Below are 18,064 nucleotides of genomic sequence, written 5' to 3'. Positions count from 1 at the left end.
TTGACTTTAACTGCTTGTCTTTACTTGATCCCGGACAAAAGTATACAGGCAATAAAGTGGAATGATGCAATTTAATGTGCGACTCACCCTGTAAGAATATAAAGTGAAGGCTGGATGGAGTTCTGCTTTTAAGGCTTGACCCTGCTCCCTGGTGATACTGCATTCAGCAAGACAAGACTACAGCTCATCCTAATTATTTCTAACTGATGGGCCAATCCATCAAGAGAGATAGTCTGAAAGAGGGGGGTTGGAGTGAGGAAGTGGTGAAAGGAAACAGGATAGGACGGGAGGAACTGAGGCCGGCGATCAACCAATCTTCCCCTGTCGGATGTTTCCTTTCTGTGGTTTATTCTTTTGTTCTTTCTAGTTTTCCCCTGCCCCTTTCTACATCTCCTGGTGATTTTCTTTTCCCATTCTCAGAGACTTCGATGCTGTCCACATGAAAAATGAAAATTCCTTTTGTTATTACACTCTACACACCAGTCAGCTGGTAACTGGTTTTAATGCCGTATGTGGAAAGGTAAGTTGCTAACACAAATACATGGGGTTGTTACTGTAATGGTTCATAGAGCACAGGCAGACTGTCCTCTGTCCGAATGAGTCAATGTGAATTCAGAAAACCTATTTAGCTTTATTCCTCATATGAGGATTCTATGACAAATGTCAGCAGCCCAGGCACATTGGGTCATTAAATTCAGATTTATAAGATTGATATCAATACTTATCAAAACACTAACGCCCCCTTCTGCCATCAAAGGCCCCAGGCGATTATTCTCCCTTCATGAAGAAAGAGATTGATAGACTTGGAGCATGGACATGAGCGAGAAGAAGAGGATAGGACAGACAGGGAGAAAAATATCCTCAGCCACAGCCACTAAGTGCAATTCACCATTGCAGCATTAGCTGACGTCTCCCGATAACAATGGTAAGGGATTAATCAGTATTCTGTGCATCGCTTTGGGCTGCACTAGTCCTTTATCACAGCAGCAACTGCGGCGCTCCTCTAAAGGTAAGGTTAAAATGGAGATTACGCTTTGTTCCTGCACACCTCCTCTAATGAACCTTATCTCCCTTCACTACTCATCTCTTCATTCTGTGTCGTTCACACAGAATAACACACCTTCTGTGCTCTTTCCCCATCTCTGGAGGACACAGAGAAGGGCCCTCTGTTTTTTCTGTTTTGTTTTTTGTTTTTACTGAAAACAGGGCAGTAACCCTGTTGTATCTATTTCCGCTTTGAGTCATTCACAGTGAGGCACTGAAATCATTTGCAAACCTTTCTTTTAAGTTCAAATTTAGCTTGGTTGTAATGAAAGTCTTTACCAACTGAAGATGTATGCATCAAAATGTTAAAGTAGAATGGGCCTCTCAGATTTGGTGGAAAATAATGACTGTCAGTAACCCAGATGTAAATCCTACATAACTAACTCAACTAACTGGCCAGCTTGATAACACACTGAACTAACACTGTGGTGCCTCATGCTGTTTATCTTCTGTTCCACCAGCTTTTCTACATAACTGCAATCTCTCCATAGTATTTTGTTAGTCCTCGGGACAAAGGGCCACCCGCTGCAGCAATTACATTTGGATGCTATTTTCCAGTTTTTTGCTGTAGGTTCCACTGCTTAGTAACTTAAACAGAGTCTGCTCCCTCACTCTTCTGTCAGGCTGCTGTTGCTGCAGCCCCTCCACGCTCACTTTTGCCTCTTTTATGAGCCGTGACAGCCCATTGGGCTTATGGGATTGCTGTTTGTTAAAAATTGTTGAAAAGGGAGCTATTAAATAAAGAACAATATTGGCTTGCTTTAAAGAAAAAAAAAATGTATCCTTATAACAACCCACGAAGCAATACAAGATAGAATCATACAAGATACTGCAGAGAAAAACTCCACTCCCTTTTTTTTTTTTTACATATTAGGATGGTGGTAAATTTTGGATAAAGTTTCATCTTCTGAAGAAGATCAGTTTTCCACTTTTAATCTTTATAAATCCTGGTTAGACTGAAGAGAACTTTAAATAAAGAAACACAATACACATAAAATGAAAAACTATATGCCAGCAGCGTGACTGTGTGTAATCGTACTCAGATATGTCCTGCTTCCTCTCCCATATTCTCCACATTTCACTGTTCCTCTAAAGAACAGATTTTAATGTATGCAAACACGTTACAAAAACCTGTATTTGAAGAATTGCTTTCGATTGTGTGATAAAATGTTTCCTTACAGCCAGTTCACACTTCATTTAAGTTTTCAATGGGTAAAACATTGATTAAGTTCAATGGTGCAACCTAATTCACTAAATCACTAGTTTGAAACCAACCAGTGCTTACTGAGAAAGTAAGCGTACTTAACATGCAAATTTACGGATAGATTTGTGGTGCAACCAGGCCCAGTTCTCATCTGTGCTGAAATGAATCTATATAGCTACGTCAAGCACCCATTCAAAAGGCCATTCAACAAAAACACATCCTATTTGCTCTTTTCTTCCCTCTTGCTTTCTTTTACAGCTGATCGACACACTAGTTAAACAACAGGAGCCTGTGAAGGAGACAGAAATCTGTAACACCGTCGGGGCATACCATGCCATTCCTCTGGTTGACCTTTTAAGTCCCGTTTGTGCATGGAGGTGGCACCTTGAAGCACACTGACCTTCTCTTTGAATCACACTTATGCAAGTTTTTTAGAGTTTGAGCTGAGGAGGCTGAATGTATATAGATCAAATACACTGTTTTATGTTAATCTGCTAATTTGTCATAATTATGTGATTAAAGTGGTATTCAAAACTGCTCTGTTTGTACTTCTGCAGTGTGATAGACCTGAAGGAAATTGTATCTCCTGAACACTTTTGTGATATTGATAATGTAGGATTCAACCAGAAGAAATCTGAAGAAATGTCCATGAAAGATCTAAGAATTGTCCTCCAAAATGACAGAATGTTGTCATTTCCCATTTTTTTATTTATTATCAGACTCGTCTATACAAAATGTTGTCTTGCTTTCTTTAAAGCTTTGTGCAGCTTTCTTATCTGACAAAATGAGAGTGCTGGTGAGGGCAGACTCAATGAACAATTGGGTAATATCAGCTTTTACCTGTCTGCTTGTAAAGGGCAGTAAATTCCCTTTCAACAGGTCAAACGAACAAACATGGAAGAACACAGTAAATCACAAGCCTGTTGTATTGTGTCAAGTGATATGGAGCATACTGGGTCTTTTCACAGGTGTCAAAATAGACTTTATGTGGGCATTTGCATTTTTTAAATGTTCACAAGGCTTGAATTGTATTTAATACAAATTATAGGTCCAAGTATGTGAAATCATCTACTGTTGGCAAGATTTGACTTGACTTATACAATATATTTAATAAAATGTTTTCTAAATTCAAAACAATCAAGGGAAATGCTTTGCCCACAGTGAAACAAGCTGATTTTACAGATCAAACTGTTTTCACCATCTCCTCGTGCTTGCCTCCTCTGTTGCTAAAGGTTTGAGTACAGCCATTTGCAGTTTTTTCTCTATCAGTTGTTTGGTGCTGGCCACAGAACAATAACATGCAGATTGCGAAAGCAAAGTGATGAGCTGACAAACAAGAAATTTGCAGGAGATGGTGTTGGCTGGTGATAATTCACTGTTCTGTGAACGACTTACATATAACACACAAAGTTGTAACACTGAAGTGTTGGGAGGAAGCAGGTTAATTGCGTTTGAGGGGGTGTAATGCCAATTTTACACATCAAAGTCTTTTCAGGTCTTGGGGGATATTTTCGCAAAGTTGTATAAAGCCTTTAAAGGTTCCAGTGGGAGCTGCGTGAAATCTGAGAAATTGCCTCCTGTGATGTCACTTGAGTCAGCAGTGGTTGGGTCTAAAAATTACAAGTTGGGTGAAAATCAGGTGTGTTGACTAAGCCAAACGTGACACCACAGATCTCTTGGATTTCCTCCAGTCTGCCAGCTCCAGGTTAGATTAGTTGCGTCAACACCAAAATTACAACCAAACTATGAGCAGTCAAGCGACATTGTGAAATATGTAGGCATGAAGAAGAGTGGGAATAAAGGAGGCAGTATCTCTGGTTCTGCTGCATCGATTTTGATGCTTTTTTTTTTTAGACTGATTGTCTGACAGTGTGGGAGTGCAAAGCTAAATCTGTGGAGAGCTGATTTATTCAATTTTAGGAATATGTTGGCAGCTGAAGCAAACTAAATATCTTGTTGGTAAATAGGTGAACTTTTTCTACTGTTGTGTTGTTGCAGCCACCATTTCTACTGCCAGACTTTAATCTGCCATCAAAAATGACAGATGTGATCTCCCATTTCCTGTTTCAATTTCTAACCTCTCCTTTTCATTTATCTTCACAGGGTATCAACCTATTTTCCACTTTGTGCTGCTGAAATGTAGATCGCTGCATTCCATTTGCATAAAAAACAATAAAAAAAAAATAATTTGTTGCTTCAGCTTCAAGGGACTTTTTTAGTACATAATTGTTCACAGTGAATCTAGGCAAAAATACTACAATCATTTCTCTGCATGAATGCCCTTTCTAAACCAACAAGCTTTGGATGAACTCTAAATCACTCAAAGTGCTTCGCTCTCTGCTTTCACTCTCAGATGGGTCCAGACTGGCATGATAAATCTCTATGCACATCTGCCAGACCATCCCTCTCTCCCCTCCAGCCCTCCCCCACCCCATCCCCTCCATCTCCCAGTCCCACACTCATTTGATTTGAGGCGTAATCACAGGTGCAGATCTGTGGCAGGGTGTGGAGAGGAGCGATTGCTGTTCTTCACCGAGTGCTGAGGATGAGATAGAAGAGAACAGTGCCCTGGAGACTCCGTACTGTTGTAGCTGGTTACCTAGACTCATACCCAGCTCCGAGCACACTACACTGCCAACGGGAAGCTGAGGTTGGCTTTGCCAGTTTAAGTCTCTGTGTTTCTTTTCTCTCACTCTATCACAATTGACTCTCTCCCCTGTGGCAGTTTCTTGTTCTCGTCGCCCTCATTTTGTCTGCAATATTTATTGCTGCTGTATAAACATCTTATATATGACAATCTACTAAATAGCATAGATGACCAAATGTTTTATCTATCTATCTATTTATCTATAGGTTGTAGTTGTATGCCTAGAATCTTGTATTTCTGTCTTTTCCTTTCACACGATCTCTACAAGCATGCATTTTCAATTCGGTGCGGACTTCGCTCCTGCAGATTTATCCTTGCTATGGCTCGATTTACCAATTACCATGCCAGGTGCCTTCAAATTTTCAATTTCACATTCACTCGGCTTGAAAAGTAAACCTAAACATGTGGGATTGTATGCTGTAGATTGAACAATGGGGTGATGCTTTTGCTGAATGCTGAGCCTTAGTGTGCAGCGCATTAGAGACCCAGGCAGCCTTGGGGGCACGAGAGGGTTTGGAGGTTTACTTAGACTGACTGACACTGACATGTTTTTTGAGTGACCAGCTGTGTTGCTTATTTAGACAAAGAAGTTTTAAAGTTTGCTATCAACACTAGGTGACTATGTGTGATGACATTTTCCCGTCTTATTTGGCTTATTCAGCAACATGTACTGTGGAACCTAGTAATCCAGTCCCTCAAACTGCATAATTAAAACAACAGCAGAGTGTTAAAACCCATCAGCCTCATGTGGTTCCATGCCAATGTATTAAACAGAGGTATAGCCTGTAATTATAGTCAAGACACAGAGTATAAAGCAAAGTGCCTGTGGACAGAGGAAAATATTCAGCTCCATCCCCTGTGAATTGAGACCCTAACAATTAATCCCCAACATGGTACAGCAGGCTACATAGCAATCAGATACAGCAGGTTATAAGGATTAATTGCGTGACGTTGACATGTGCCGCTTTCCCCAAATTGGCTCCGGGAAGTAAGTAATGGGCTGCTCTGTGATAAATATACTTAGTGACTCTATTTTGGTGAGGCGAACATTCAGACTCAGCTGCCTGCTCTCTGTCGCAGCCTTGAGATTCCAGCAGGAAAGCTTCAGGAGGGAAAAGATCTTGAGTCTGAGAGCAATTGCACCACAGGACACTCCAGGCCTTCAAAGGAAATGATTTATTCAGGAAGTAAGTGTAGCAGTGGGCCATGGGGTCTCCCCTGTCATCATTTAGGTGCAAGCGTCTGCTTCATTTACCCTTCCCGTTTTATTGATCAATTCAAGGCCCTGATTAAATTTTCACAAGTTGCCAATTGTCCTTCACAACGTATGACTCCCTTGTTGATCTGGAGCCTTTGGGAATGGCTGTCCTCTTGGTAATGGGAGAAAGCTCAGGAAGGTTTACTTGTTCATCTGAAGCAGAGCTAGTCCGAAAGATCCTTTCTCTGAATATTCTACTAATTACGCTCATTGTATCTCATCTTTTTGGGGGGTAACCAGTATGAGATTATTTAAATATTAATGATATGGTAATTTATCAATAATTACAGCAGGCATAGACATAGACAGAGGGGAGTATCAATTAAAGCAGTCAGCATTTCTCACCTACAGTGTGCAGTGATTCTGCAGGGTGATCGGTCAATTGGTATTAAAAAAACAAACAAACAGTTGCATAGTAAATGTCCAAAATCAAATCTTCACAGCATTGAGACTCACCCTATTATTAAAAAAGGCCTTGAAACAACTCAGGCACAAGAAATAATTCAAAGGTAGATGCAAAAGACAGGATTTCCTAAACTAATTATACAGCTAGCAGCCATATTTTCAGATGGAGACTTGGTGCAAAAATCTTTAAGAAAAGCTTAGATGTAAATTAGACTGGGATGTACAAGCCTCTTTAATAAGTTTAATTACCATGTTTGAGATGAAAACATTGCAAAATTAAGTCAAGGTTTCACAAAAAATATGCTAATAATACATTAGAGAGGAAAAAAAGATGACTATTTAACAGAGGTGACAGTTTCCTGAAAGTAACAGCTGAATTACATGCTAAGGAGCAACATTTTTTTCCTTTTTCATGATTTTGCCACACCATAACATAAAAACCAACAACTAGGAGAATTCACTCACATTTCTTTGCAACAATGGAGTCAAAACCTGGAATTAGTCCCATGGCTCCGTAACTGATTGCCTGGTATGATACACACACACACAGGGGGGTGGGGCCAGCAGAGATAACTCTGCTATTGGGACAGAAGTGGCATCTTCAGAGTGATATGAAGCTCATCCCCATGACAAAATTACACAACTCTGTGCTGAGTAACAGGACTGAGTGAGGGCAGATTTCGATGTGTTAGTGTGTGTGTGTGTGTGTGTGTGTGTGTGTGTGTGTGTGTGTGTGAGCATTTACCCTAATGTGGATAAGAGGTCAGCAGTGGATCTGCCAGCATCACCAGTCTGTTTGGCTAAACTTTCACTGAATCACAAAAACTGGAGAACATCTGCATCATCTTAAGCCATTTGTTGTGCCATAGCCACGTCTGTTTTGTTTTACTGGATGTGAACTGTTGGGCGAATATAGTGGGACCCTGCTGACCAGCATAAGCCTCTCACATCTCACATCTTTACCAGTATGATGAATGACTTACCAATGATCTGTGGTTATAATATTTCTGGTTTGTCTGAAATATCAAACAAGATGATTTTGGTAAAAAATCTTTGCTAAATTTGAACCGAAATCAAAAATTTATGATGAGCAAAATCTTACGTGTTTCTCATGTGTTTTCTTCCTTAGCAGGACTAGTTGCCCCTGAGGTCATGGAAATGTTCCTGCTATTTCTCTCTTCAATGTGAAAGTGGCAATTGAAAAAATATCCTTGAATAAGTTTAACAATTTTAGAACTGCCTTTTGGAAAAATCTTTTCAAAGAATCTTAAAAAAAAAAAATATATATATAGCATACTAAATAAAGATACAAGGGGTGCCCTGTATATATGGGCTAACAGGGCTAGACCTTCCATAATCTCGTTTAAAAAAATGTGAAAATTGTGAAATTGCTATGGAACCTAGAACAGCAGGGAGGTTTTGGATATGACTGACTGCTGTTATTTTTTACATAGAGACAGGATGTCAGAGTGTCAAGTGTCACCTTATTTTTCTGATCACTGGGGCTAAATTCATGGAACCCACAAGTCACTGACCTCTGACCGGCCATGGACAGCCATGGACAGTCCTGACTGTGAGTTGCTTCTTTAGGAGAATCTTCGGCTGGATTGGTAAGGCAATTGACCACAGTGAAGTGGATTTTTCAATTTCTATTCCTAAGTGAAGAGAAAATGAGACACAGCAACCAAACAACATTTAAATAACGCAAAAAAAGACATATGACAAAATCCTTATTGTTCAGTAACTGGGTTTATCAAAAAGCCTGGTCAATGGCAAGTGTGGCTAGCATCGGAGAGACCACACACTTAGTCTGCCTCCAGCGTAAATAGTCTGGTTCAAACTCTCAGTGTTTTGTAAAGTCAATACTTTGATCTAGCATTGTGTCTCTGATGTAATACAGTTGCTTGTCAAGTGTGAACTATTATATCATTGAGCGTAATGCATTTGGTTTCAAAGGCACTCAACATCCCCACCGGACATCATTCCTATTATCATATACTAACAATCATTATCATTATTATCATTACTTTTATCGTTATTATGGCCTCGTGTCTTGTAAATGTAATGGTACCTGGATATGCAATATGCAAGCTAGTTCCTCATAAAGTAGATAGCACAGTTAGCATTCAGCACTCTCTCTTGTTATAAGTCTGTTTTTTTTGCGGTCTACTTCCTCCAGAGAATAATTTGTGCCTCTTAAGCAGCCAAACACTAAAACGCTTTTACAAGCTGGCTCAGTGAGCTTAAACCAGCTGAATATAGAAAGAAATCTGACAAACCAGTGATCCAAAATACAATAGAATTGAAGGGAAACGTTGGTGGCTGATGATCCCTTTTCCCTCATTTGATCTACTAAAATAAAAGCTGTTTTAATGTTGTTGCTTTATCTGTTGTATATGAAATCCCCAAAAACATTTTGACTCAACGAAATTCACTGTGAGCAAGACAGAAAAATTCAGTATTTAATCATGTTAAACAGCCCCTCTCCTGCTCAGAGAAGCCGTTGGACGGTATTTAATAACTGAAGTGTTATCCAAAGCCCTAAAATTAGTCACCACATTCAGTTGCCATGGAGAATATCAGACAGGGCTTTGTCTGTGTGTCAGGAAGAAGCATAAATCCCGCAGCCGTGAGATAAAAACCGCTAGATTAAAAACACGGAAATGTGCTGGATGCATCTCTCTATCTATATCTCTCCTTTGTTCACTGTTCACTTTGTTGTTTCGTCCTTTCTCACTCCTCTCTAATTTATTTCTCCTCACCACTTGCATAAGGAAAAAAAAAAAGGATTCTTCCACTATTCTGATACCAGACTGACAATCTGCTCTTCCCACATCGCAGCGTCCTCCAGTGAAAGCATGATTTCTCCACACAGCAACTTTTCTCTCTTTATGCATTTATTTCTTTCTCTCTCTCTTTTTTTCTCCCTTTATCCTTGAGTCTCTCTCAGTGTAAAGGTTGTACGCCACTGCCCCTTGTGAAGTCACCATCCCACTGTAAACGAATGAGTCTGTCACACTGCGAACAATCTGCATTCATCATGTCTTATCTGCCTGGGCCTCCACAGCAGCAGTCATGATACCAGGGCAGAGCGAGTGTGTTTGGGCCTCTGGCAGGGTCAAGGTCTATGGCTCAGGGAAATAGCACACAGGCTCAAGGCTTATTTGGCAAGCTGGTGTTGGATTTAAGCGTCAGACTGTGGAGGAAGGGGACAGGCAGTTTGACTTATCCTTGATCCAGGATAACGTGCTTTCTCTCTCTCTCTCTCTCTCTCTCTTTTGATGGTTTGCTGACCGTGCATGCTCTTTTCCAGAGATTTCAGGTTTTGGATTCTTATTGCTGCAGTGCACGTGATATTAACATCTGATGGGACAGTGGGATTACTCGAGACCTAAGCATAAACAGATTTCAGTGTCATGTTTAAGGCCTTTGATAATTAATTGCTGAGATGAGCAAGAAGAGAGAGTGGCTTAATCACTTTCTCTGCAGTGAATCTGAAGCACTTTCATTCACATCTTCTCTCAAATCATGCTGCACTGATGTTAAAGATAAAAGATAATGGAGGAAAAAGTTGTTCTGAAAAGTTTGGACTCTGTGTGAGCAACAGTAGCTGTTTAAAGCCACCCCTTCCATGGTGACATATAGCGCCTGTTCATAACGTGTCGAACAGTATAAGGGGACTTATTGACATTTATCAAAGTCGTCACTGCAGCCAGACACAGACAGGTTATTTCTGTAAACAAAAGCAGCCCCATAGTGCGTCCATTGATGGAATCTATGAATATATGTTTAGAGTGTCAACAATCTTTGTCAATATTAGATGCCTGGTAGTTGGAGTTTGACTGGGTTTAATGGCTCCAATAAATCAGGGGGTTCCTGGTGTGATTGTGGATTTCACAGCTCTTTCCATGCTGTCATGGTGAACAATAACACAATCGCTGAGTAACAGAAATGCATGAAAAGCTATAAGTCATCAAGATACAGCTGGTGGAGCTGCTCAGACATTAAGTACATGATATTCTGTTACGTTAAATGTGTTTGAAAGCGCAGTGTTTGGATGCCATATCGAACGAAAGTTCTGGTTTGAAGGTTAGTGTTGCAGCCATGACTGAGCAACGGAGTCACTGACTCCACCTGCTGCCCGGCGGACCTCTGGTCCACCTATCACTCACCCATCCAGAGGACAGCTGCACTCTGGGTGACTGAACATCACCTCCCAGCCAGCCACTCTATCACTGCAGACAGCACTTACGGGAGCGTGGGCAGAGGGCATGTTGAAGGTCATAGTCAAGTGCGTGGCCCAAATGCTCCATCTGGGGACTAGAGCAGGGGGAGCAGAAAGGTCAGGGGTCATGTGTACTGTTTAAATGAGTGACTGGATGCGAGCTGGGACTTTACAAAACAACAAAGATGTAGCCCAAGACAGAACATTTTCTGAAGACAGATCTTTCTACAGCTGACCATTGAAAACACGCACACTCACCAGCGCATATGTTTATGTAATTAATACTGAAAGCGGTTATGGCTCCACGCTGTCTAATTAAAACCCTAGCTCAGTGTTTCTTTGTCAAGTCAGTCATCACTGAAACAAAAAGGCAGATGTGTACTGGGGAGCATGAAAAAACATTTATCTGTGATAGTACATCCTGCAAATCCATATTTCATTTTCCTCTCTTCTGCTTCTGAGTGAATAATGTATAATATCTTTGAAGTACTGAACAGGAGTTTATATAAGTGCACTAGTTGTGCCGTGATTATTTCTTTTGTTGTGTGTTTTCAAATTACTGAGTGGAAGTTTACCCTGCGGAGAAGAGTGGAGGGGTCATCCAGCATGACACCAGGAGATTCTGGTTCCTGGCTCAGGAGAATAACAGCAAGCCTCAAAACGAATTGTGTTAACGTCCATTTGAATCCAATTTGGCCTTTGATTGAGTTATTTAGTGCTGGCTTTTTATTCAGCGTGCTGCTATCTTTGGGACAGGTACTGCTTCTTTTGTGTTTTGGCTCACACTGGTCCCTGCTGTGATGTGAATGGATTCACTGATGGATGCAGTGTGAATAACAATTAACACAGATAATAGAAATGACCACTACAGTTAGTCACTGCAATTACAGTGGCATTTGAGTGCTTTGGAAAATATGCGTCTGGAGCATTAGCATCTATAGGAAGAAAAAGCACTATGATAGACAGTATGTAAAAGCAGTGGCTTTTAAACTTTAACCAAGCTCTGTGTTGAAGCTCATGCGCATGTGGCTGTCGACAGTGAAATACAATATTTCGGACTGATAGGGACAGTGCTTTACTAATGCATATTTAATTGTGTGAGCCATTAAGGTTGCTGGAATATTTCAATTACGTACAAGTATTATACTTTCCTTGGAGGAACGGTTCTGCGTTTAATTTAATTCCACATAATTACTGTAAAATGAATTTTAATTGTTATATCCGATCCTAAAAGAAATTGGCATATATATTCTTCTTGCCGTGCCGAGGTGACTTTTAATTTGAATTTAAAATATCGCAATCAGACTGTATTTGGCTAAATTAAGAAAATGGAGTCCATCTAGATAACTTTGTTTAAGCAAAAGCATGAAGACAGTAAGTACTCTATTAACCCACTTTGCAGCAGAATTCAGCCCAGTGGAAGTCTCATTACTTAGGGGTGAAGTCTCCCTCTCAAATGACTGCATTTGAATGTAAAAATGGGACTTAAGGCATTTTGATCCAGGAGCAAACAGTAGTTTCAGACAAATCCTAATTGGTCATATTGTTTCTCCATCCAGAGTTTGTCGAGAACATTATGGGTGTCACAGTAGCCTGAACATCTACACTATTTATTAAAATCGTGGTTAGCGATGACACCCGCCCCTGTGTTGGTGCCATTCACCATGATATTTTGCTGTAAAAAATGAAATATGCATCCTTATCTCACCCTCCCCCTCGGAGTCTCTTTCTCTGTGGATGGTTTCTGTTGTCCGGTGGATCCAGCAGGTTCCGTCGGGCAGAGATGAGCTTCCCCTATTCGAAAATCAGGAGACACAGTCGCCTCATAATTAGATTTGCTTTCTGTGTGGCACCAGTCCCTTCAGTCTAATCTATTTATGCATTCCCTCTTTCAGGCCTCATTGAGATTCTATCGCCTTGTATTTGTACCCCGCCTGTCAAAACGGCCTTCTTTTCCTCACAATTTTGGGCTCATTTCACTGGCGGAGATGGGCGATGATTGCCCACTGGTCTCATCGCAAATGCAATGTGTTGGAACTTAAGAGGCTTCTCTTCTCTCTTTAAAAGGCTGGAGTGTGTGTGTCTGGGTGTGAGTGTGCATGTTTGTTTAGCAGGGTGAGACATATGCTTGGCTGTGGGCTGTGGTGTGTGTGTGTGTGTGTGTGTGTGTGTGTGTGTGTGTGTGTGTGTGTGTGTGTGTTTTTTGTGTACGTGTTCTCATGTTCTTCTGACTTTATTGATACAGGAATCAATAAATGCTATTTACAAGTTTGTGTGTGTGGCAGGGGTGTAGGGTTGTGATGTGGGAGGAGGAGGAGTGCTAAATAATGATCAACTCTATTGGTCCCTGGAGGGAGAGTTGGTTATTGTAGGAGCAAACAGTAAGCCATGGATGAAAATGCAATAAGCTGGACATGAAGAAATGTGCCATTGTACCAGAGCAGATCGGCTCTTGGCTGAAATTAATTTACAGTAGTTGTCGAAATGGCTGTGTGTGTAGCTTTCTACCACAGTGTCTGACTGTGGCTCCCAAACATGCATGCAGCAGCTTACTTTGGTGTCATGTAACATCTGACAAATGTCACATGTGATGTATGTTGAAATATTTTATAGTAGCGCAACCACTAAAGAGCAATAAACCAGCAATATCCAGATAACGTTCATTAATATTCGCTCCACTGTAAGCAGAATTTTTAGTTTCACACTTGATGCTGCCAGTTATGTAAATAGAAAGTGATTTGTCAAATTATGAGAGTGCATGGTTAAGTGGAAGTAGCAGACTGTGTGCATGCAAAGATCCACATCAACTTGTGAATAGGCGCGCACTGAGCCAGTGTGTGTCTCTTGGGCGGCCGTGTGTTTGACTAGCTATGTACATGCTATTTGTTCACATGAAAAAGAGATTGCCTCAGAATAAATAGGATTCAGGTGACTTGAGTTTGCGGTGGTTGCTGTCTGAAGCGCTCACTCCATGTCTGTCAGAAATGAGACCTGTTGCAGTTTGCTGCCAATCCTATCAGCATGAATGGCATCATCCCCAGAAGGTCATGGCGAAGACTCAGTACATCCGAACAATAAATTACCCAGATAACAACAATGAATGCTATTCCTGACAAGTCGCTTGCCATTTTATCATTGTCCAGCTGAGACCATCTCCAGTGCCAATCTGACACTGTTCCACATGCAAGGCAAATCAGGAATGGTGGTGAAGCCATCTGCATCGAGAGACATAAAAAAGAAGTAAACTGACTGAAGGCTGTGGAACACGCAGTGAACAACATAACATCTTGGTGAGAAGTGCAAGAAGGCATGCAACAGTTGTCCTTATTAAATACGTTTTAATCTAGCCATATTGAAAGCACAACATTTATTTTCCTAAGTATATGTCAGAATATGCATTGAGTTTTTTTCATCTTTAAATACCAACATGCTGTTGTGCTGAAAGGGATAAATGGCACAGTTCGGAAAAAAATGATTGTTTATCTGTAAAAATGCTAAAATACAAAACAATCGACAAAAAAAATGTATTAAAAATAACATCAAATGTAAAAAAAAAAAAACAAGAAGCAGTTGGATATACTGCATATGTCAATGTCATTAGTTTTTTTTCCGCTTTTCTGCTGATTTCCAGCTACAAAAGCTTCTGTAGTTTCATTAAAGACATAACTCACATCAGCCTGCTGCGCTGACCTGCAACAAATAAACGAAAAAACAAAGCAAAGCCTATGCTAATTATCAGAATAACTGGAAGCTGCTAAAATCACTTAATATTGTTATAGATGGCTGCTGTCAAGTTGTTGGCTGAGAGACAGATGTGAAGGCCAAGATAGCAGTCACATGTGTCAGCACTTTGTTTATTTTACACAAACGCTAAAATAAAAAAGTAATGGATGAAATACTTAACTACTGAGTAAACAACTGAATATAAAAATAACCATTTGCTTGCATTTTTTTACATTTACATTATATTTTATGCAAAGCAACTTCTCATTAACTCAACAATTGAGGGAATAATTATCGGCAGGATGTTTGATTTGTCATTTTATCACTAAATTATTTTAATGAGAAACCTAACTTTTCAGGACAACCCAAGACTAGTGAATGTTGTTCCCTATTCCACAATGTCCATAGTGTCTGGACCCCTCGTTCTGCATCCTACTGCTACTCAAGTGCGGGTGTGTCCATCAGCCCCTTTTGTTGGCTGCAGCTATTATGAAAGTGGTATGATGCAGATGAAATCACTATTCAATCATCACTAATGAATAATGAAAAAAAAACAAAAACAAAAAACTGGGGAACTGACATTTTAAATGAGTGATGACAAAATTAGAAGCACAAAGGTTGTCACATTCAAGTAGAGTCACAAAGTAGCCAAATGAGCTGAAAACAGGGATATATTGTGTCAGTTGTGGTGTTAGAGTCAGTAGTAGGTGGATACTTTGTTTCCCTCAGCTATCAATTTTAAACAATGGCCCAATTCAGAGGCGGCAGCTTTCAGCAGACATGGTCAGAAAAGTGTTCACAGTGAGAAATCACAGTCAGACGGGCATCAACTCACAACCTTTACAAAAACTTCAGGTTTTAAGGTCCATAGTTTTAGCTGTTGCACCATAAACTGCTGAACTGAACAAAAACTCTGGCTCCTCTTTGACCCAACCCAACACGAGTAATCTCCCTGTTGCATCCATTGTTGCTCAGGAAATTAAGTCTGCATTTAAAGGAGCCTTTAAAATGGGACAGTGCAGTTGTGTTGCTGTGACACACTTGCAGCGTTTGAACAATGTAGCCCACAGCTTTTATGCTAAGCTAAACTAATCACCTCTTGGCTTCAGCTCAGCAGCTACTGTATGCACAGAAATTACACCAAGCATTTCAGCTAACTAAAAACAAAGAATGTATTTCCTAAAAAGTTGATGTACTTATTATTTTTTTTTTTAACTGATCGGATTAGCTGAAATGAATTCTGAGGGACTCTACAATGGGAAATTAATCAGTGACACTTAACCAAGACAACTACTACTAATCTTTAATCCTTTAATCCAGGCACATAACCTACAACTGTGCAACAGAAATTAGACTAAGGAACAGAACAAGGCTGATGTTATTACAGCTGCAGAAGAGAAAAAAGATCTGACATTAAGGTCGGCCGTCGGTATAATGTTCACCCAACATTCAACACAAAAAGAAAGAATTACCTATAGCAGCTGTGCTAATTGACTGTGTTGAGAAAAAGCTAGTCGGTATGACAGCCTGCTCTTGTAGAGCTCCGTTCCTGTGTGCATTCAGATCTCTTGGGCATATAATGCAGCGACGCTTCCTGAGAACTCCAACCAGCAGTGCCGCTCAGCCGGTGACACCATTACAGTGAGTGATGGTCTGTCTGACAGCAGCTTCTGTCACCACTTGCAGGAGGAGTCAACCAACTGAACAGTCTCGCAGCCACTGAGGAGCTGTGCCTGTTGCCAGCGGGATAAACACTGTCACTGCTTGGTTTTAATTTTACTCTGTCTAGTTGAGCATTTGTCAGCTGAACTACTCCATTCTGGTCCCCAAAGCATTTTAGTGAACTAAATGTTCACTTTTTAGGTTTTTGTTTTTTTTTCTCATGCTATTGTGTCTGGACTCAACCGTCCATTTATCCATCACACAAATAAACATATCTCATCTGACTGTTGAATTGTTCTGGCAGGATTTTGGTACCTGTTCTCGTGTGTAGCTGAGTTTGCATGTTTTTCCACAGTGACAAACCTGAAGCTCAGGGGAACACCTTGAACTTAAACCTCTCAATACTTTGCAAATAAGATTAGAGCAATTTAATTAGGCAGAAAGCTGCGGTAATAAAGCCATTAAATTAGTTAGTGGTGCAGGGCAACAGTGGCAAGGAATTCTACTAATTAACCTGTGTCTCTCAGCCCAGCTTGTCATAATGACAAAGGCTTGATGCTGCAGTGACCCATATGTCTTGACCTTGTCGAAAGCACTTAATTCTCATCTAGTTGCAGAATTGGCAAAGTTCATTAGTATAAACATACAATGTGTGTAACGTCTGCTTGTTTTCTCCGCTCAATGGCCATTTGATGGATGTAAAACATGAAAGGTTAAAGTATGAGGAGTTCACATTTAATTGAGCTCCAGAATTCTTTAAAAGTTTTATCTTCATTTCATTTGACTGTCAAAATCATATCTGCGCTCTATGCATGGAAGCAAAGAATACAGTTGGCTCAATAAATTTCTCTGCTTTTTCTGCAGCATGGATAATTTCATCTTCATGAAAAAAATAAAAAATTAAAAAATGATCTCTGTAATACATAATAGAAGCATGATTTCTTCTTTTATTTAGTGAAGCTGCCTGTGGATCAAGGATCCGTTATTCTTCTGAATCATTTTCCAGTGCTTAACCCACAACCATGCCGAAAGCAGCTCAGAGTCATAAAGATGAGGGTACAAAAATAAATCTCAACTCAAAATGAAAGCAAAGCTCCATTGCAGAAATAACATCTCCTGAACTCTCATCTGGATCCCATCAAAGCGAAAACACACCGGAACGTCATGCATGGTATTAAATGGCATCAAATGATATTAATGACTTTATAATTTTCCATACACTGCAGCTAGAGGGCAAGCAAGTGTAGAAGACAGTCTAACTATATGTCTAAGAGGGATGAGGGTTGTTCAGTGGTGTTGAAAACCGGCATGTTAATACATAAACTTCATATGATAAAGATATGAACCATGTTCTGTGTACTAGCAGAATGAGGTGTGTTTGTGCTGGAAGCAAGAAGAAGATGTTTCACTATTTCTTTAATGATGACAGGAGCACCCTTCAAATTATTTGACAGCTAATCCAGACGTTTTATCGTGAAGGCTTAGATTCACAGAGATGCACTTGCACGTGAATCCCCAGCGAGAATCAGCAAGGTGTGAAACACAAAGTATTAAAGATTTAACATGAAGGTCTGAGGAGCTTACTGTGTTTCTCTTAGTCTTTGACATGGTATCAGTTGTGGGTGGGCAGTGCTACTGGCATGCGCTGGCTGACTGAGCACCCATGGGACTCTGCCTAGCCACTGGCATTGTCATTCTTCATTGATCAGGGGGAAAGGCTAACAAGGTCTCCAGGCTACATGCTGCTGCCTCTGCCTGCTGTTTGAAACCTGCTTCCACTTCTCAATCTGAGCTGGGCTTTAGAACAGTAAATCCTGGATATCTTTAAAGGGAAATTATTGCGATAACAATTTGAGTCTCTTAGTTTCTTGGTCTTAATCGGTGGGATGTTTCAAT

This window comes from Echeneis naucrates, chromosome 24, assembly GCF_900963305.1.
Source record: "Echeneis naucrates chromosome 24, fEcheNa1.1, whole genome shotgun sequence".
Taxonomy (NCBI): domain Eukaryota; kingdom Metazoa; phylum Chordata; class Actinopteri; order Carangiformes; family Echeneidae; genus Echeneis; species Echeneis naucrates.
Note: the sequence above shows the minus strand (reverse complement) of the source record.